Source organism: Thermobia domestica, chromosome 1 (assembly GCF_964235325.1).
Source record: "Thermobia domestica chromosome 1, izTheDome1.hap1.1, whole genome shotgun sequence".
Taxonomy (NCBI): Eukaryota; Metazoa; Arthropoda; class Insecta; order Zygentoma; family Lepismatidae; genus Thermobia; species Thermobia domestica.
This window is the reverse complement of record NC_137454.1, coordinates 293,180,039-293,202,598: the sequence shown is the minus strand read 5'-3', so window position 1 is coordinate 293,202,598 and position 22,560 is coordinate 293,180,039.

The window sequence follows — 22,560 nt, the reverse complement described above, 5'->3', positions numbered from 1 at the left end:
TTTTCGAAAACGGCTCTAACGATTTTGCTTATATTTTATTCAACAATATTTCATTAGCAACCCCATAGTGTGGTATAAGTTGTTTCACTGGGAAAAATCCAGAAAGGGTAGTTTACTTTTGGAAGTGAGTTTTCCCCGTGCAATTTTCTCAAAAACTACACAGGCAATTTTACTTATATTTCACAGAAGAAACTTACAAAATGATATAAATCATTTTTCATTAAAAAAATCATAAGGGGTAGTTTCTCCTGAGGTGTTTTTCAGGACGATTTTCTCAAAATTTCTCAGGCAATTTTATTCATATTTCACAAATAAACATTTTTCTAGCAACTGTAAAATATGACATGAATAATTTCTTATAAAGACATCCACAAGGCATAGTTTGCTTTTGGGGGTGTTTTTTTATGTATATAGTTTTCCGAAAGGGTCCATTTTATTTCGTTTATATTTCACAAATAAACGTTTTCGTAATAACTACAGGGCTCAATTAAGAAGTGAGAACCAGAAAGTTTAGTGCGGCGGCCCGTACCTTTTATTTCGTTGAACGTTAACAATGTTGTAGAATGGGAAAGTACAATCGTGTATGTAATCTGGTATATACACACATATCGTAATTCAGCCATCTTACGCGTTAACTCTTGATCATCTGTTAGTTAAAGCGCAAACTATTTTAATGTGGATTGACACTACAAAACCCAGAAAAGAATTGTCATATCTATCGTCCATCTGTATGAGTGGCCAAAAAGCCATATACTCTCCAATTTAATAGCTTAGCCTTCTCTTACAGTGGACACTTCATTCGTAGCAGGGTGTCATAAGACTTCACATTTTCATATCGCGCATTTTTACTTATTTTTCATCTAACTTTTAAAATATTAACTATACATGCATATCTCATTATCTTTCTTATTTTTGTTTTATATCCACTTTGGTCTTGCAAACTTTCAAGTGAGAGAAACAATTGTATCCCCCTTGCCTCTAAATTTACATTTCAAAATAAAAACAAGCATTGAAAATGATGGTGAGCACTCGATCTCATGCTAAACAAAAATGCTGCTCTTAATTACTGGGTGTGAGTCACGCAAAAGTGATTCGTTAATCTGAAATTTGAACAAAACCAAAAAAGCTCATTCAACAGCATATGCTGATACAAACATTTTCTGTGTGAATTGGGAGGGGTGCACCTTAGTAACGGATGTAAAATGCAAATCATATGATAATTTCTTGTTAAACAACACCTGTTTTGTAAAACTTGTGGGAAAACTATAGCTACTTAGGGTGTTTGTCATTTACAAGTACTAATTGCGTATTAAATCCTAAGTAAAATTTGGATTAAAAGTCAACTATAATCCCTATAAATAGTATAGGATAACATTTCTTTCGCAATTTGTAAAAGGAATCGTAAATCAATACGTGTTTCCACTCACATGCAGAATTGCTCCAAATAGATATAGAAACTAATCTAGGGTCTCTGTTCTTTTAAATCATGAAATATTTATAAATTCTTTTGTTTAGAAAAAATAAAGAGTGACTTTTCCATCAGCATAACTATAGCCGAGAATTCACAACATTATTATGAGTAACATATGGCATCCGTATCTACCAACAGAGAAGTCAAACAACTAAGTTTCAACCGACATTGAGTTTGTCAGAAAAATATAATCTATGGAATACATAATGTACAAGTTGATATTGCAGGTGCAGTAAAAACCGTTAAAATGTGTTCACAACGTCTGCAGTAATGAAATAGGTTTAATTTGCATTATCTATTTTAAAAGTCGATACTACAGTTAGGAATTTTGAAGTTGTGTAATTTACGGAATTTAAAATAGTTTTGTATTTTATTAGAGCTCCTGTCTACCTAAATGACAAAATGATTAGCATCTCATTTGAGATACGAGAGAACCGGCATCGATTTCGATGAGTTTGCATGTATTTTCAACCGAAATTTAACCTGTAGATCCACACTTCACGTAGCACCGGTGTACTAAACGAATGCTCAAATAAAAGCAACTAATATTATTGGTAATACTTGGGAGGAATGAGAAGTATTGCTAATACACAGCTTGTTTTTCAGGAAGCTGATTAACAGACTCATGTCCCAAAGAAACAAAATACGTATGAGAGAAATAACTTAGTTCCCCCTCTGAAATAATGATAATCTTGCATTCTCTTTATAGGAATATGATGAAACATCAAATAAACGATATTCTACTACTTTTGCGAAATTCAGATTGATAAATTGACTTGAATTTAACGTTCTTTTTCGGCCCGAGGCTACATAAAATAGAACCTGCTTCTAGTGGGATCCGAACTACTGCTCAGATCAAGGCTTACAACTTACTCAGGCGATCGAATCAAGACCACATGAATTGGGAAAATACTGTAGTAAGAAGAAATCAATTAATTATGGAGGTACCAGGGGGTACTTCATTATTTAATTTTAATTATTAAGATTTGTGTTAAATGTGCAAATTTAGTCCAACTGCAAGCACTTGTGTTGAGACTTCGTGTTCTTGACGAAAAATGCCTTTGTTGTATAGGAAAATAAAATTTGCTGGGCCGCCATGGCTCAGTGGAAGAACGCAGTGTTTTCACACTTTGTACAATTGTACCAAATTCAGCCCCTTTTGTGATCCATTGGCCCACTAGTACCACGGTGGGATTTTCGGCCCCTTTTATGGAAAAGTTGGTATAATTCTACCCAATTCAAGCACCATTAAACAAGTATTTGTCACATTTTCAAAATTGCCAGTAAGACTTTTCCTACATCTCAAGTAACTCATATTGTGTGTTGGATTCTTAAAAAATGTTGAACATTCATTCCGTGACGTTGCACCGCATAACGCTACGTAGTTTGTGTGGAAAATTCGTAATTCGAACTGTACCGGGAAACAAATGTCAGTTTACTTACCTTATATTCTTCTTACAGTATTTTATCCTAATTCGGTCATGAAATAAGCGAGAATAAGTTGCAATAATTTATATTTTAATATGTTATTATAACGTATGCACACGAACTCGGAGATGATTGATTGGTTCCTCGTTTTATATATTTTTTCAAATATGGCCATAATGCCGTTTTGGTTTATTGCTCACTTTGAAATAAAAGCATGTTTGCTTTCCTTACAATACATACCGAAAATGATAACTGTTTTCCCTTTTAATTTGCGGGCCCTGTTATACTTCCTACGTGCGAGAAAAGTTTCATTTACTTCCACGGTTGATCGGGGTCCTGCTATTTGGATGTTTCTGAGAAGTAATTTTTAATAATAGCACTTTTGTGATTTGCACTCTCGAAAGAGAGGGGTAGTGCTCTAGAACTTTACCTCTTTTAGTGGCATGTTATAGAGCCATGCATTACACTCGTACAAAATAATGAATTCAGCCCTTTTTGTTCCAATTTGGTACTATTTTTCAGCCCACTCCAGAGCTAGGACTGTGGCAACACTGAAAGAACGCGTACATCTGATGAGTGAGGTCCTTGATTTGTTCCCAGCTCTAGTGGTAGAGAAACTCTGTGTGCATAACTTTTCAGGGTTCACGGGGTTCTCTCTCTTTCTTCAATCGATCAATATCATCCATCTTATTATCATTGTCTCCTTTAGCGTCGATATATAATCGTAGGACGTTAAACTAAAAAATGCTGTCGGAGGGGGTTTAAAACAATTACCTAGGTATATCCCATTGCCTCTGAATTTACATTTCAAAATGTCATAAAATACTAAATAAATCACTATTTATTGCAAGTAAGGTAAATGTAGGTATGTTGGTATGTAGGTGTATAGCACGCTAAGTGTTCAGTGCTGAGACGTTTCCGACAAAATCCCCTAAAATGTGCCTCCAATATGTGCCACGGTCTTGGACAAGTCCGATTTGACGAATACTTCGGGAGACAGCGCTGATACCGCCAAGCCGCGTAGTGTTTGCTTCGAAAACGTTCTGTGGAAGGACGTTATTATATCCATAGAGGTAAGAATCCGTTATTAGTATCGTGCTAAAGCAGAAAATTGCCGATTGTTTATAGCAATGTACTCCTTATTTCGTGTCCGTCTAGGAACACTTTGTTTTGTAAGTTTAATTTCAGTATTTATGATTCCATGGCTACTAAATCATGGCATGGTGCAGCGAAATAAACCAAGCATAATGCAGCGAAATAAACCAGTGCTGTTCAGGACTGACACAGAAGACAAAGATGTTTACATTGTCCCACATGTTCCATCTAATGTCGGTGTAGTTTTTATTGTTGTTGTTTTTTTTGTTTTGTTTTTGTTTTAAGTCACAGTACAGTGACACTATTTGTTTATCATCTTATGAATTAAAACTTTTCAGTTTGGAACTACATTTCAACTTTGGAGATTATCGTTTCTACATTTTCTCTTATCTTCATCTTGCACATAGGTTATTCTATTTTTTGCTTCAGTTATGCTGTGTAGCAATATTTGACTTCGTATAACACAGAGAGCAGTTGCAAGATTTATTACACGTTTCTAGTAGTATCCTAGACTTGGCGTAATTACCTGCACGTGTTGGTAAATACACCACTTTGTAACACCTTTTTCTTTTCTCTTGGGTACAAAATAGAAGTGAGTCGCATCAATGCCACATTTTTTTCTACACGCGGAAAAAGCTACTCTGCAACGCAGTTCTTTTTGTTTCATGAACATTAAGGAAATAAAAAACACAGATGCCGTATTTACCTGCACTTACCACCTTATTCCAGTCCTAGTCCAGTCAAATTACATCAGAAACGGGCCAAACTTAGACATTTAGAATAAAAAGATGGGACCTTCTGGAATTTACTCGTGATCTCTTCCTCATTAACCTCTAGAAAATCCCAAAAATTCCAGCTGCGGATTTTCCACCATTTTGAATAAATAGTCTGCCATCTTGGATTTCTCACATGCACTTAATTTATGTCACATAACTTCTAAACTAATTAACGTAGAATGATCATTTTTTTCTTTATTATACTTATAATATTATAGGCAATGTAACAAGTTATTACTGCTTTTCTCCGAGTAACAACTTTTGCATAACTCTAGGATAAAATGAAAAATTGGGATCTGTATTAGGAGACATATTCTTTTCATTATCTCATACAACTTAGAGTAGAAATATTAAAAAAGTGTCAAATAAAAGTTGTTGGAAATTTCATAAGCTTAAAACTATGTGTATATATTGTCACTATATACAGTGTCAGAGATGCGCAATGAAGCTTCAAACGTCATCGCACTGCGCACAATTTCTGTAGAAACATATGAAGGAATCATTTAACATGAAGGAAAAGATATTTAGTGATTTGTGACGGCTTTTCATTGCAATTTCCGGTAAGTTTCAACAGGTTTGGAAGTCCGGCTAGTTTAAAAAATAGTTCGTAAACAGTGGCGTTGGCAAGGGGTGCACAAGAACTCTGAAAATAGACTTTCGCACTATCTTTCTGTTTGTGGCCTATGTGTCTATTGAAATTAATGTTTGAGATAAACGTCTTAAAACGAATCTGAAATATATTGAAATATGTTTTACTGATGTCGTTATCTCGCAAAAACTGCATTGCAGATTTTCCGCCTTTTTGAATAAATAACTCTAGTCGAGTGCAATTACGACAAAAATCTGTCAAACTTAAAAAAAAATCATATACCATACCGTTGTAAATCTTATGAAATTTCCAACAACTTTTATTTGAACACATTTTTTTTATAATTCTACTCTGTTAAGTTGTATGAGGCAATAAAAAGAATATGTCCCCTAATATAGATCCCAATTTTTCAATTTACCCTAAAGTTATGCAAAAATGATTACTTGGTGAAAACTGATATTAACTTGTTACATTGCCTATGCTATTAGAAGTATAATAAAGAAAAAATTATCCTTCTACGTTAATTAATTTAGAAGTTAAGTGGCATAAACTAAGTGCATGTGAGAAATCCAAATGGCAGACTATTTGTTAAATGGTGGAAAACCCGCAACTGGATTTTTTGGGATTTTCTGGCGGTTAATGAAGAAGAGATCACGAAAAAATTCCAGAAGGTCCCATCTTTTTATTCTAAATGTCTACCCCATACCTTATTATGACTGCAGATGGGTTTATGAGAATTAGTATCACGATAGCTTATTGAAGCGACGGGGTTGTGTGTGCGTATTACTTTAACGCTAATACAGTCTTTAGGTTACGTGCCACACCTGCTCACAAGTGAACAGAAACAAAACCACTTTGTGAATCGCACACAGTAGAAAATTAGAAGTATGGGGTAATAAGTGGTTCCTTTGCTTCCTTATATCCCGTAACAGGCCCCATCCGATTTCTTTGGGTTTGGTTGTCTGAAGTTCCATTATCATAGTAGGCAGTTTTCTAAGGACGAACTCATTGCGTGTGTGTGAAGCAATGGTACAATAGTCAGCGTCTGAAATTTTATGAAAAGGCATTTACTACATCAAAATAATAGTGGTCTAAATTTGTCACAGAGGATCTAGGACACATTAAGTAGTTTGCATATGTACATAAAACACACAAACACACGTACATAAAATATTCATGATCTAGTGCGACTATTAAAAATGTTATGGCCCATTGTGCAAAACTTTTTGAACGCCCTTTGTACTATGCTATTCCGTATCCCCCTCTTCTCTCACTCTCCATAATCCAAGATTTTTATCTTCCTCCACATTTTTAATAACTATTTGTTATGCGAGAACTTGTAAAACTTCAGTTTACAAGTAAGTAGTATATGAGTAAGTATATGAGGAAAGATTGCGCAGAAGGGGAGTTCGCACAGTGGCCACATGGAGGAAAAGGAAAGGAGGTGGCGAAATGAAATGAAATCTTTAAGTTTCACGACCCACGATATGTCGGCTAGGCTAAATGAGATGGTGATGATGAGAAATGAATGAAATGGAGCAAGGAGGTGGAGAGTTGTAAGGAAAGGAGAGTTAGCAATTTTGCAAATAAAATTGTCAGATAAATTCATGGGTCGATAGATTCGGTTCTAAGAAATATGTTCCATTTTTTGCGTGAATTTTCCCAAGCGTTCGATATAAATTCATAAAAGAGTTATGATACCAAATACCCAAAACGTGATGCGTATTTGACTTAGTTCACCGTCGAAAGTAGCGTTATACATAGTTTATCGTAGTCTGGAAAATTAAATTGAATCAATACGGGTTCGATATCCTCAATAGAAAATTTCACGCAATCTTAACGTAAGAGAAATTGCGCAGTCATTAATTGAATGCAATACTAGGAGAGATCATGCATGCAAGATAAGTAGCATTTTATTCTTGAACGTGAACGTCAAACTAGAGAGAGTAATGACAAAATATGGAATTGCTAGAGTTTTTTTTCCTGTAGGTCGGTAGCTAGGGATGGCCAAGAGAACCGAGCCCCATCGCGACCACCTTCAGCACTTCTAAAACTTTGAGATGTTTGATGGTCCCTATGTATGAGTGGTGAACTCAAGTCAGCCCCCTAAAAATGATTTTGGATCCCATTGTCTTAGTGGTCTGGCTGCGAACCTGAGGTAAATGTCACTTTCAATGCGGTTTTATCTGATAAGTAACTGTTTCTATCAAGGTTTTTTGTTGTTTTGGTAGCACCGTTTATAATTATAGTTTCATAGTACCGAAACTAAGTGACATCGTAGTAGCATAAAAATGTTCGCTGTCTGTTGTGTTACGTTTCTGTAGCATATTTTGTATTTTCTTCATTATATTAGGTTGTTTCTGTAGTATCACAGTCGTGCGCGATTTCATCTACCCATGTGTAAGATCGTCCCTAACCCTGTAGGGAAGATTGCGTAAAATAAGGGTTTCGAAAAACGGCCACCTATAGAGCAGTCTGACTTTCAACAATGATTGAGTCTGGTGTTATGCACAAGGTATACAACTACACACTTCTTTATTCTTAACAGTATTGCTCTAATATGGTTTATTATATTCAAGTTCATGTGGGCAAACTATCCTTACTTTACCTTATATCTTAGAGACCATTAAATATTCGAGACCTCGTAAGCAATGAAAACTTACCAAGTTATTTGCAAAAGACGAAACGCTATTCCATAGCCCCAGAATTCCTATTCTCTCATCTTCTTGGTCGACCTTTCAATCTTTTTTTCTCTCTCTCTACGATTAAGTGAAGTCAAGCAGTGCCCAATGTGAATAGAGAAAATATGGGTGGCCATTCGTACTCACCGGATGTGTTGGTATTGCCGCTTTCACCCACTACCGTGAAGACAATTTGGGGAGCTACTTGAAAGAAGGTAGTAGCGAGCTCCAATCTAGAAAGCCAGCATAAAGGACAAGGAGATCCGATATGTTGATCACACATCATCTCAGATGCATGAATGCCACAAGCCGGCTGATGTACCCTGGTTCCCTAAGAGTGTTGGGACAGGATTTATGTTTTTTAATTTTTTTTAAAAAATTTTAATTTATTAATAACTTCAACATTGTAGTTATTAAAGTCTGTTCCAGGCAACCCGATAGGAAACTCCCCTACCTCCCACCACTTACCACTGCAAAAGTGGAAAGCAAGTCGCTTCACAGGGAGGGAAGCTTTTCTAATAAACAGAATCGTGTAAACTCTAAATTCATACATCAATTTGCTCGCACCTAATGTTGAGAAAGCACTGCTGTTTCTTTTAGCTATCAATCCCGAGTAACAAACAATTACTGTTTTAATTTTTTTTTTTTTTGCCTTGTAGATATTATTTATGTTCTAAAGCAGGGGTGTCCAACTTGGAACAGTGGGCAGGCCAATCACAGAGCACTAAATGACGTCGCGGGCCTGACTGTAGGTCAGAGCCCTGCAAACCCATGCCCGCAGACGGCCCGGCCCGACCCGGATGGATCTGAATTCTGTGCCCGGCTCGACCCGGCCCGGCTCGAATCTCGAGCCGGGCTCTAACCGGGCCGGGCACATTTCGGGCCGAGCCGGGCCGGGCACAAACCGGGCCGAGCCGGGCCGGCCCCACTCGGCCCGAACACTGTGAAAGACGGATCGGAAACTAATGTTGGCAGCCTGTGTTAATCGTAATGTGTTTGGGAAATTAACTCTTTATTCAGGAGTGTAAAGTACTGTACTTCTACTACTACTACTACTACTATTATTATTATTATTATTATTATTATTAATAATAATAATAATAATAATAAACAATTACAACTATTACTATTACTACTACTACTACTACTACTTCTACTACTACAACTGCTACGACTTCGCGTCAGAGTTGACATGTCTGGTGGTACATACTTTACAATCTAAGTACAGAAAAAATCAAAGAAATACTACCCCATCAGGATTCTGCCGCCTATAGTCGGACAATTTGTCCATGCCGACCAGATGCCGCGGTCGGATTGCCGGCGCCGGACGCCGGCATCTTTCAGCGCGATTTTCGACCGCGACGAATAGTTGCCTTAGCGAGCGGTCGGCAAACAGCCGGAAATGAGCATTAAATGCGCCGGCACCGCCGTCGGAAAGTTGTCTTGCCGAGCAGTCGGCAAACAACCGTAAAGGCGCAGTAAATGCGCTGGCGCCGCCGTCGAAAAGAGGCCGGCATAAGGAGTCGACAGAGGGTCGGAAAGAGGCCTTTCCGATTGTTTTGCCGGCTCTGACGGTCGGCAACAGTCGGCAAAGTGTCGGCAAAGGGAATTTTACTTGACAATTTTCGACCGCTTGCCGCCTCGGCAAAAGGTCGGCAACTTTGAACAAGTAGATCGTCGTGCCGCCGCGGACGGGTGCCGCCGTCGACGGCGGCAATCCCTCTTTCCGACCGCGATGTCCTGATGGGGTAGTTATTATGGCCAGTCTGCGTAGAATGCGAAAAGATGCTTGACGAGGGGCAATGGTGGCTCAGTAGGTAAAGCATTCACATCTGGTGCTAGAGGTCTTCGGATCGATCCCTCCTCGTGTTATGTGAGCTTTGTGGTGGACAAACATCGTGAGCGTGGGAGTTTTTGGATTAGCCCGTTTTCGTCCACTGTCTTCATTCCACCAATTCATTCATCATCATCCATACATCTTGAGCCGTAATTGCCTAAAGAACATATGAGAAAGTCAAGTCCTTGATCTACTAATTAGAATTTGTTCCGCTACCATTAGACCACGGAGGCCGAAACTATGAACTGGCGTGTTCATAAGATTAGCGCAATTTGTAGTAATGTTCAATTAGCACGGCAGATTCCAAATCATATTACATGTTCCTGTATTCTTTATAATTCGATGCTACAATAATAATAACAAAAAACAATGATCAAATAAATCACCCAGACCCCAGGATCGATGAAGTGTTCCTGGAACGGTTCGTAACAAGTAAATAACAGAGCTATATGACGGAATGCGAGGCAGTAAATCAAAACAAAATCCACACATATCATTGTTGAACGAAAAATACCTCAAAAGTCCCCTGAATGAAAAATGTATAGGTATCAGCTATCAAAAATGCCTCTTAACATCACATATAATAGAAGGGATAGTTGATATTAAGAAAATGAAAATATAACGTTTCCTAAGAAACCAATAGTGCAAAATGAACATCGCTTTACTGTATGTCCTTGTACGCATCGAATAGCACGGAAACAGAGTCAACAGTTTCAGGCTTTAGAGCATTTCTCCGCTCCTGAGTACTAAAAGCTCTTTCAGTAGACGCACTAGATGCAGGGATGACGAGATACTGACGCGCTAATTTACACAATTTTGGTAATATTTGTTCTTGTTGCTTCCACCACTGCAGTATATCTAGTTCTCTTACACATGATGACATGTTGAGGTAGGTGTCTACTTATCATCAAATTCACCAGAGACTGAATGTCTATCTTCCCAATCCATTAGTTTATTCTTCTTGGTAGGTGGTTCCAAGTTATGCCAACTGGGCTAAAGGAGACGATGATGATGAGAAATAAATGAAATAGTGGAATAAATAAAGTGGAAGGAAACAGGAGAACGCCGCGAACCCCCCACACGGTGTTTGTCCACCACAAAGTTCACTTGGCGAGAGCTTGGATCAAACCAGGGACCCCATACACCAGAGGTGAACGCTCAACCACTGAGCCACCGTTCCAGGAACACCTAATCCACCCTGGCGATTTGGTGATTTATTTGATCATTATATTTTGTTATATTTGTAGCATAATACTATAAACAATACATGAACATGTAACGCCATTCGATATTTGCCTTGCTAATTGAACATTACTACAAATTGCACTGATCTTATGAGCACGCCAGTTCATGGTTTTGCCCTCCGTGGTCCAATGGTAGCGTACCAAATTCTACTTACTAGGTCAAGTACTTGACTTTATTATACGTTCTTTAGGTAACTACGGCTCAGGCTGTATGGATGATGATGGGATGAATTGGTGGAAAGAAAACAGTGGGAGGAAGCGGGACCACCCCAGAAACTCCCACGCACACGATGTTTGTCCACCACAAAGCTCACATAGCATGAGCAGGGATTTACCAGATGTGAGTGTTTTTTCTACTGAGCCACTGTTCTCCCTCGTAGATCAAGCATCGGTTCACATTCTACGCAGACCGGCCATAATAACTAGCACTTCTCCATTTTATTCTGTACTTAGAAGGTAAATTCGGTACCACCAGACATGTCAACTCTGACGCGAAGTCGTAGCACTTGTAGTAGTATTAGCAGTGGTCGTAGTAGTAATAGTAGAAGTAGTAATAGTAGTAGTAGAAGTAGTAATAGTAATAGTATTACCAGTACATCGCAGTCTTGAATAAAGAGTCAGTTTCCCAAACACATTACGATTAACATAGGCTAACAGTAAGACCGTACAAACACGGCAAAAATAGAGGTAGTGGGGGACATTAAAAAAACAAATAGGCTGACAATATTAGTTTCCGAACCGCTTTTCAGAGTATCCGGGCCGAGCCGGTTCGGCCCGATATGTGTCCGGCCCGGTTCGGCCCGATTCGGCCCGAAATGTGCCCGGTCCGGTTCAGCCCAAAATGTGCCCGGCCCGGTTAGAACCCGGTCCAGTTTGATATTACTTGAAACGGGTCGGGCCGGGCACCGGGCCGAACCGGGCGCGCCCGACCCGTGCAGGGCTCTGCTGAAGGTATATCATTTTTACGACAATTGAATAATATAGTACTAAATGATGGAACATGTTCATCGTAATTTACATTACAATAACACAAAACAACTGTTATAGTGGTAACCAAAATATTTATTCACTAAAGAGGAGCAGAATAATGTATTTAGAACTTTGTCGGTACATCTAGCAATCTTTATACCGAGAGAAATTTCTCTCAAGTACCTGCGCTTGCCAAGTGCTTGTCTTCAGGGCGTTACTACGTTTCGCACTGTGATCGATGGAAAATTTCCAGTTACTCTTAACAGGTTTTGTAAAAAAGAAAAATTATAATAATTATTCCAGCGGACCGGAAGAAAGGGTTAGGCGGGCTGCATATGGCCCGCGGACCGCTGTTCGACACGGCTGTACTAAAGTTTATTCCACTGTAAAACATTTTATTGTCTTAACAAATATCGAAAACATTAAAATCAACAAGAGCTCATTCTGCCCAATTTTGTATGAATGTGGAAGTTGATCCATAACGCGAATGTAAGAACGGGAACTGTAGGGTTTCGAAAATAAAATGTTGATAAAAATATTTGGAGCAAAAGAGACATATATTCAGGTGAATTAAAACGTTATACAAGCTTTTATTTCACAACAACTACAGGTCACTGAGTAGGCCTATTATAGAAATAGTAAAGTTAATACGTGTAATATAAGCATGACACATTGCTTGTATGGAAAATACGCACCAAGTCACCAAGTTCTATCCAAAAAACCTAGGAGAAGAGATTATTAGCTGGACGAAAGAGAAGGCTTCCGGACAATTTAAAGCAGGATCTTTGAAAGATGGTTGATAACAAACATGGTACATTGAATTTTCGCAGGATCAAATCTAATGGAAATGTTTGTTTCTGCTACGATGAGCCTTTGAACTCTTTAAACCAAAGCGTTCATTATTTTTGCATAATTGAACGAACTGGTATTGATCGTTACTCTTTCTTTCTTATATGATGATCAACTCTTGTTACATAATTAGACTACCCTGCACGCCTGAGGCCGCAGTGGCTCAGTGGTAGAGCTTTCACCTGTGGTGCATGGGGTCCCTGGTTCGATTCCAGCTCGCGCCAAGTGAACTTTGTGGTGGACAAATACCGTGTGCGTGGGTTTTCTCGCGGATATCCCGTTTTCTCCTACTTCCTTCATTCTACCATTTCATTCATTCTCATCATCACCCTCTCCTTTAGCCTAACCGACATAAATGTTGGACGTAAAACTCAAAGATTTCATTTCATTTTATATTCTGCACGCCATAACCGTCTTTCTCTTGCAATTTAATTACTGCAAATGATTATTCATATTAATGGAGACCGATACTATTTCTAAGACAATAAAAAGTCATTTTCCCCTCTTCTGCAAGAGAAGCTCAGTCAGGGCCGAATTAAGGGGGCTTAGGGCGGTATAGCCCCAAGTGGACAGAGGCTTCCACTCTAACCAAAATCTCAACTGGCTATCTAAAAATAATCATGAAGATACGAACTTCATCATAAAATAAATGACCATAAATATGAAACATATTCCCTTAACTTTCCTACTGTACTTTTACAGAAATGTATTAGGTGAAGTCAGTGGGGACAACATATTTTTTTTATTCCCGGGCCTCCATATGGGCTAATCCTGCCCTGGGCTCAGCAAATAAAATTATTTCTGGAAGACTATTATCAGTTTGTATATACATATATAGCTCTTTATCTTCTTGTTTTTTTTTTAAATGTAAGAACATATGTTAATAAGAGAGGAAACGAGTTTTTTTTTTAATAATTTAGGTTCTATTGTTAGCACCTTAACGTTCTGATAATTTACCCATACATATTGTACTTGGCTTTCAATTTTACACAGTGTGCGTGGGTTTTCTCGGGGTTCTCCTGTTTCCTTCCGCTTTCTTCATTCCACCATTTCATTCATTTGTCATCACTGCCTCCTTTAGTCTAGCTTTCATAATCGTGGGACGTAAAACTTACAAAGATTTCATTTTCTGTTTTCGATTTTATATTATGAAATTATTGGATCAATAAGCAAATACCCATTCAATTACTGCCATCTCTTGCCATTACAACATTATGTCACAAGTCCGACTGGGAAAAAGAAGGGGAAAAAATAATACAACTGTTCAACAAAATTTCCATTATAATACATATGTTACTTACCTCACTAATACAGATAAATGTAATTAAGTGTTTTAAAATACGTAGTGTTGTTATGAAAGTTGTAATTTATTATTTAGAACACATTTAGGTATATTCTATACCTTCGTGTGCGGGGGCTGATGGTGGAAGACGGAACACAAACATTCACCTATACTTGACCGTGGTGGGGGAAAAACTTCTTTTTCTATCAGGTTACGTAAAACAGATTATAATTACGATGTTAAAGTGTGGTTAATTACATATATTAAATTTGTTTAATAATATAAGGTACACAGTTAAAAATACTTTCTTAAATCTGAGAAACTGTTTCTTATCTGTGCACCGAGGACATCTTTTCTTAGAAACAAGAATTTGAAATTCTCATTAATGAGAAATGAAGCAAAGTAGATGAGTTTGTAAAAACCGAAACGAGAAAATATACTGGTACTTTCCTTATGAATGAGAATTGCTAAATCTCGTTTCTAAGAAAATATTGTCTCGGTGCACAGATAAGAAACGGTTTCTCAAATTTAAGAAAATATTTTTTACAGTGTGCCAATCACACCTAAATACCACACAATACATACCTTGTTAATTTGACTCACCATTCAGTACAATGTTCTACATTACCCGGGTTGGATTCCCGGCGGGAGCTCATGTGGTTTGGATTCCACGTTAATCAGTAGGTTCACATCTCATATAGCCTAGCTGCTGAACGGGACGTTAAACTTAAAATCAACTGAACTCAATGTTCTACATTGTTTTACTTGTATACAAAGAATTTTGCTTCAAACTATGAATTGAAAGAATGGCAGTGGAATATTTAGTCTAGGATGTCAAATAATAGAAAAGTTCTCAGTAACGTGATTACATAATCTTACACTAAGGTACGCCTAGTTTTCGCTCTTTTTTTGGACCTTTTTTATATAGCATATGGCTGTAGTGGTTTCAATGAAATTTACCTAATTCTTATTGTTTAGGTCTTTTGGGCGAATGGTAAAAAAAAAAACCCACAGAGGACCTTGATCATTACAATACATTTTCAAGGCCATTCACTAAAGAAGAAGAAACCTGGAACGGTTACACTGTGCTAGATTCTAATACGAATGATCCATCGAATGGAAACCATACTTAATTCTCTGATGCTTACCGCAAAACACAGGGTTGCTACGACGCTTGGAGTCTTTTCCCTGGCACATAACCTCAACTCCTTCTTCTGTGGTAGAACGCCGTGTTCGAGCCTCTTCATTTGATATCGCATCTCTACACTCATCGTAATTTCCACATGTAGTAATGGTTGAAGTTGCGGTATCAGGTGTGCAGATTACCATCATATAGGTATAGTCATCGTATGAGTCTGATTCTTATATCAAAGGAACTGTTTATTCTTTCACTGGTGGTTTCTAAATAAATCAACAGAAACAATAATGGTGTTAATGAGAAATATTGTTTTCACTTCTAGCTTTTCCTTTATCTTCTTTTTGTTTGTTTGTGTGTTTGTTCATGTTACTCATTGTAATAACCTCTTTTCTATTTCTCACTCTACTACTGTTGAGTTTGATTTGTACTTTTATGTATGGATGAATTATATTATCCATACATCCACTTCACATACATGAACATATCCAAACAGGTATTCTTTCACTTCATTTACCGTTTATTAGGGAGTCATATTTTAATACTAAAATTCTAAGATGAAAACACATGTTTAAACTTCGAGGGCATTTATGTTTGAGACAAAGGGAATTGTGTAAAAATATGTTTCTCAAACTTGTTTAAGTTGGGATTATTTTTATTAATCAAAATGTTTAACAGACTCTTGTCCCCTTTCAAAGCAAATTTATCATTAAAAAAAAAAGTTGGACAATATACAGTACCTGCCAAAAGATCACACGAAAAAATCAGAACAAAATATATATATTGGCAAGAAAATCTCATCATGGAGACACCATACATGATCAAATGGTAAGTACAACATACACTATATTACTGATGGTAATGTGAAACAGGGTTCAGTATTTTATGTGGTTACCTCGCAATCGAACGCACTAACTAGTATGGCAGGGTAGGGTTGTTCTCCAGAAATGAGCACTGTGCTGCTGCGATCTCATTCCACAGTACAAATATTTTTCACGCAGTTCCGCAATATTCCTAGGTTTGTTGCAGTCAGACGTAATCCAGTAATATTCCTGAGGTTTTCTATTGGACTCAGATCAGGGTTGTTGGCTGACCGGATAAGAACTGCCATGTAACTGTGTTTGAACCATTCTATTAAAGCTCGGGATTTCTGGCAAGTGGCATTGTTTTGCTGGGACACGAAATATTTTCTATGCAGCTTGAGCCCAGGGCAACTCGTTGTGTCACAGCGTTGAAAGGTATTCTGCAGTGTTCATGGTGCCTTCGATAAAACAAATGATACCAGTGTCAATGGAAGACATGCATCCTCACATCACAATTGACAGGCCGCACCTTGGCTTCTGCAAGAAGTTTCTTTGTAGGTGAACGACACACAATGCATCTGGCGAGGCAAAATTATTTATTGTTTTGAAGGTGTTCATATCAACTTTGTAGATAAAGAAATATATATGGTGCACAGTAATAAGTATTTTTGGGTATTATTGTGAATTATCTTTCCCTCCTGCCTTGCTGAGTTTAAGATATCAGACAAATTAGTTTGAGTAGCACGCACGCAATAATGAATCAGAAGTAAATAAGTACAATAGTTTCAAAATTCTACCTCCAAAGAAATGAATCATTAATCAGGATTGCTATTTACATTGAAATACGTACAAATATATAATGTAAGAAAATTAACTCATTAAGTACCGCTATATAATGAAACCAAATTTGCTATAAAACAATCGAAATTTTGAGTTGAGTTGATTTTGAGTTTAACGTCCCGTTCAGCAGCGAGGATATATGAGACGTGGACCTACTGATTAACGTGGAATCCGAACCACATGAGCTCCCGCCGGGAATCGAACCCGGGTCTCCCGCGCCAAAGGCGCGTACGCTAACCGCTTAGCCACGGAGGAGCTCTCAATCGAAATTTTATGTAAATAGATGTTCTTTATTGTATATCAGAACAATTGTCTCAAAGTATAAAATTTTAATGAGATATAGGATAAGTGGCCTAGACACATTATGTTAACATAGTATGAAAAGAAGCTTCCAGAAAGCAAGACGTTCTAAATTTCAAAATATTTGCATATCACAATATTTTAGTTCACATATAGAGGAAAATGTCAATATAACATTTGCTTTGATATTCTCTTGCTTCAGGTTACAAATTTTGAATAAATTAAAAGAATTATAGCTAATAAACATAAAAATATACAATAAGTAAAGTATTTCGGGAAGTTTGTTTTTTGACTAGTGGTGTAATACAGAGATATGTAGTAGTGTAACGACAAACCTGAAAACAAATATACAGAAAAACTTGAATTACCACAATTTTAAATGGCTCATTTTAACACTGACACTAATACTATAATCGCTTGACTCGTGCTAGGTTTGAGGTTCTTCGGCAGTTTTTAACATTAAACTTACTTCTTCTAGAAAAGTTTCGCTCCGTTTCGCTGTTTTTTTTTTTAAACCACTGATTTAGGCATCTGAGGAGATCAGCAACATATGCATCACATCTTGCATGGTTTATTTCCGACTAAAGTCACGAGCAAATGTTCCCGGAAGTGTTCTCAAGGCAACGTTTCATGACTATTCTGAACAATCTACCTAAACCAGAAGTGGTTCAAATTTAATATTAATTTTGGTTTCAATACTGATTTCCACAGAGTAAAATCAGTAAGCGATATTGAAATGTTGTTTCCTGTAATTGATAATATATACTGTCCCAAGAACACCATTAAACTTCTTCAATAATACTCTATTTAAACCGGAAGTGGTTTGAATTTCAACACTTACCACCATACAACAAAAATGATCACAGATAGCGGCAAGCGGTTTCCTGGACTCAATTCGGTGGCTTAAGGATATCGTCACAACCCGAAACATGATCAAAACCGGAAGTGGTTAAAATTTACTACTAATTCCGGTTTCAATACTGATTTGCATAAAGCAAAAATGGTAAGACTTAACGAGATCCGGTTTCTTTTAATTGATTCAGTGTTCCAAGAATAGGTTTCATCTTCTCTGTTAATCTTTTATTAAAACCAGAATTGGTTCAAATGAACTATTACTGGTTTAAGCAGTTATCACCATACAACATAGTGGCGACAAGCGTTAAATAGCAACAAGTGTTTTTCTGCAAACGAGTCAGGGTCTTAAGAGAACATGCCAAAACTACGTGCAACACTCTACCAAACCCGAAAGTGCTTGAAATTTACTACTACTTCCGGTTTCAATAATTATCACCATAAATCAAAAACGGTAAGAGATATCTAGATGCGCTCTTTTGCAATTGATTCAGCTTCCCAAGAATATGTTCTGCCTTCACTATCAATTCTCTATTCAAACAGAAAGTGGTTTAAATAAACATTTCCCGTTTCAACATTTATCGTTATAGAAGAAAAATGATAATATACATTGTGTTTCAAAACAATACTGATAACGTTTATAAGGTGATTCCTGACACTAAGACAAGACACAAATATAGACCTACCCAAGTGCACAAATCCTTCCTTTCGGAGTTATAGGCTGCCGAAAACATGAAAAAAAAATGAGGTTTAAACGCCCATAGCTCCAAAACTATGGAACCTACCATAGTTAGGTCAAAACTTCACTTAGGAACTAATATATGAACTGGCTAAAAATACATATTTCAGAATCCTATAGTACTCATGCAACAATTTTTATAAAAGGAGTTTGGCTACGGGCATATAATTTGAAGTACTCACCAACCACCTCTAGAAAAAAATGTTGCGGAAATACCACAGGACCCTGAAACTTGAATGTTTGGATAGGGCACATACTAGTTCCTAAGCGAAGTCTTGATCTGACTATGGTAGGTTCCATAGTTTTGGAGCTATGGACCTTTAAAGTTCATTTTTTCATGTTTTCGGCAGCCTGTAACTCCGAAAGGAAGTATTTGTTCACCCAGGTTGGTCTATACTTTTTGTCATATCTGGGGTCAGGGGAGTCACCTCCCAAACGTTGTCGGTATTGTTTTGAAACACCCTGTATAACAACAAACGGTTTTCTGCAATCATTAATGGTATCAAGACAATACATCATCAAAACCGGAAGTGATTGAAATTTTTTATTACTTCCGGTTTCAATACTGATTTCCTTAGAGCAAAAACGGTAAGAGATATTTAGGTGCAGTTTTCTTGCAATCGTTTCAGCTTCCTAAGAGTTAAATCTATCTCCTCCCTTAAGCATCCATTCAATCCGGAATTGGATCAAACTAACGATTTCCAGTTTCAACTTTTATCGCATTAAAACAAAAAATGATAAAGCATAGCATAGCATTTTCAGTAAATTGTCGTCCTTTGATTGATAATGGAATGTGTCCATATTGAGAACATAGTAAAGATCCATCAACTTTTCGGACTCCAGCGACGCTGGCCTTGTACTTGTACCTCTCCCTTTGTCGCTACTATTCCCCAAGCTTCCCACTGGTAGCTGTTTCATTTCTGCCTCTACTGATTGTAACAAATACGCACTCGCAAAATGATGAAACCCTGTACAACGAAAACAACGCTTGACGTACGCCGGACTTTCTTCCTTCACATGGGATTTTTTACATTTAGCTAATACACCTTATATAACTTCCCTCCTTCTGACTTGAGGAGTTAGATGGCAACACAAACCTAGATCGTTTATCTATACTTCTTGGTGAACTTAGTCCACTTGATGTATAGCGAGCACTATTTTGTTTTGATTTCAGTTGCTTTACTTCTTGCAATTAACAAATTACAAGGTCACGTTTTTTGAATCTTCTATTATCCATACATGAAGCCCTTTTGCATCTAGGTCTCTCATCTTTTCCAGCATAACCTTGCTCGTAGGTTCCATTCCATAAAACTATGCCATTTTGTTGGATTATTCAAAACCTACGCCAAACTCTGCCACATATGGCTCAACTGATTGTTTACTATTAAACTTATCCGTATGAATAACTACTAATCCAATGAATATCGAAACTCTTCTAAGCCTATTTCGATCTTTAATATGCCTATAAACTTCTGGGTAAATACAGATACACATGATAACCACTAAGGTTCAGAGACATCAATTTCTCAAATAATACAATCTTTTATTTTATGCTTTGTAGCTTCTCCAAGCTAACTACTCATGAAATGATTCATATAGCCTGAACTCAAACTTCTTTAATCACTTAAAACTACTCTCAAAATCTCGGCCACATATGGCTCAATTCATCCAACTCAACCTAACTTTTACTATAAACATAAACATGAATATAGTTATGTCCTTCAATTGTTTTTACTACAACGATAAAACGTACGTAACACCTTGTCCGATATACATTCACCTAAACCCTAAGAAAAAGAACGTCTGGAAGCAAGCGTTCGGAATCAGAAATAATGGGCCCTACAGTTCTAGAGAAGTATGGCTTGTTAATCAGATATTGATGGAACGGAGCCTTTGCTCGCTGTTGTGGCCAATGCAGAAGAAGTTAAATAAAGTAGAATGAAAACAGGAAAGATGAGTTAAACAGAACATCGCCAATGTCCGCCCTCAATCTCACCAGACGAACGCCGGGATACTAAATCTATCAACTGCCCTTGGCATTATCCACATTATCTCTTGTCCATTGGGTATCCATCACTAATTAGCTGAATCTGCCTATTTGGATATAGATCCTCACAGTGTTCCACACACGCGTACTATGTATTGACTCACGGACGTCGATGTTTAAAAGCTCTGCGTTCCCGTATCACAAACTGTGCACAAGTCTTTTTTTTTTTTCAGATCTGTTTATACTTCCTTAGCACAAATCAATTAGCACCCTGATGGTTGAGTAAGTCTCAAAGTTCCATTGACCAGTTCAGAAAGTACAAGTTGCAGATTCGATCTTCGTCTTCAACATCGATTTGCTTTCTTTTCTTAATATAATTTCATTAGTTTAACTAGTGATGCATACCCAATCTACAACATATAAGGTGGGCAATGGCAAGGGCAGTTGATAGATTTAAAATTCCGGCATTAGCTTGGTAGGACTGAAGGCGGACATTGGCGCATTTTCTGTTCAGTTCGTCTTTTCTGTTTCAATTCTACTTTATTTAATTTCTTCTGCATTGGCCACAACAGCGAGCAAAGTCTCCGTCCCATCAATATTTGATAGACAGGCCATACTTCTCCAGAACTGTAGAGCCCATTATTTCTGATTCCAAACGCCTGCGAAACGAATGCTTCCACACGTTCTTTTCTATTCCCATTACCTATTCCTACACCAAATGTTGTGCAATTATCTCTGAGTGACATCATACCCTTCCCTCGTAAGTCTGTAGTGGTTAATATCTAAAACCACATTACAAAAGAAAGAGGTACTGTACTTTTAATCAAAAATACTACCCAATATATCAATAGAAAATAGCTGTGTATGGTAAAACACTAGCATAAAGTAAATTTAACATTTTTATTTTAAGATTAGACTGACAACTCCAAAAGCAATGGCTTGTAAGCAGTGCTGCCACAATACGTCTGAAGGGAACAGGACTTTCAAACTGAATTGGCTGCTCCAGAATTTGTCAGTTGCTTCCGATATGCATTAAAGGACGATTACAAGAGCAAAGGATGAGTGTACTTAGCATAAACTAATCCATAAAGTTTAAGCATCTAAAAAGTACAAGTTTTTCGGATGTACGTGTAGACACAAGTATTTAGATAAAAGCTGAAAAAATATTATAATCAAAACGAACAATTTGAATCTTGTAACTGTGATTTTATCTTATTTATGTAACCCCAAATTTTAGTTTTCATTGGGTACTAACTTTGCATAGAAGTATTAAGTTAAAGGCTTATTAAGAGAAAGTAACTTTCTTATAAATAACAAATTATAATGTTATATTAATTTGTAGAAAATATTACTCACCTGCAGTTACATCTTTAATGATTTGCAAATAGTCTTGTACACTCACATAATTTCTGAACTTCAATTGGAGGATTATATCTTTTACCTGTGACATTAAAAGATGAATTTTTATTTTTTTCAATCGATATACATGAATATTAAACAAATTTTGATTATTTTCCCTTCTCAGTAATAATAAAAGTTTAGCTCAATACATGCACTTTCTGTGTGGGTATTCCTGAGTTTGATCCTCGGGATGGTCACACGTCTTTCGTATCCTATATTAACCTAAGCTTAACAAAATTATATATATATCTGTGGCTTGTTTCTAAAAGGGCCAATATAAAA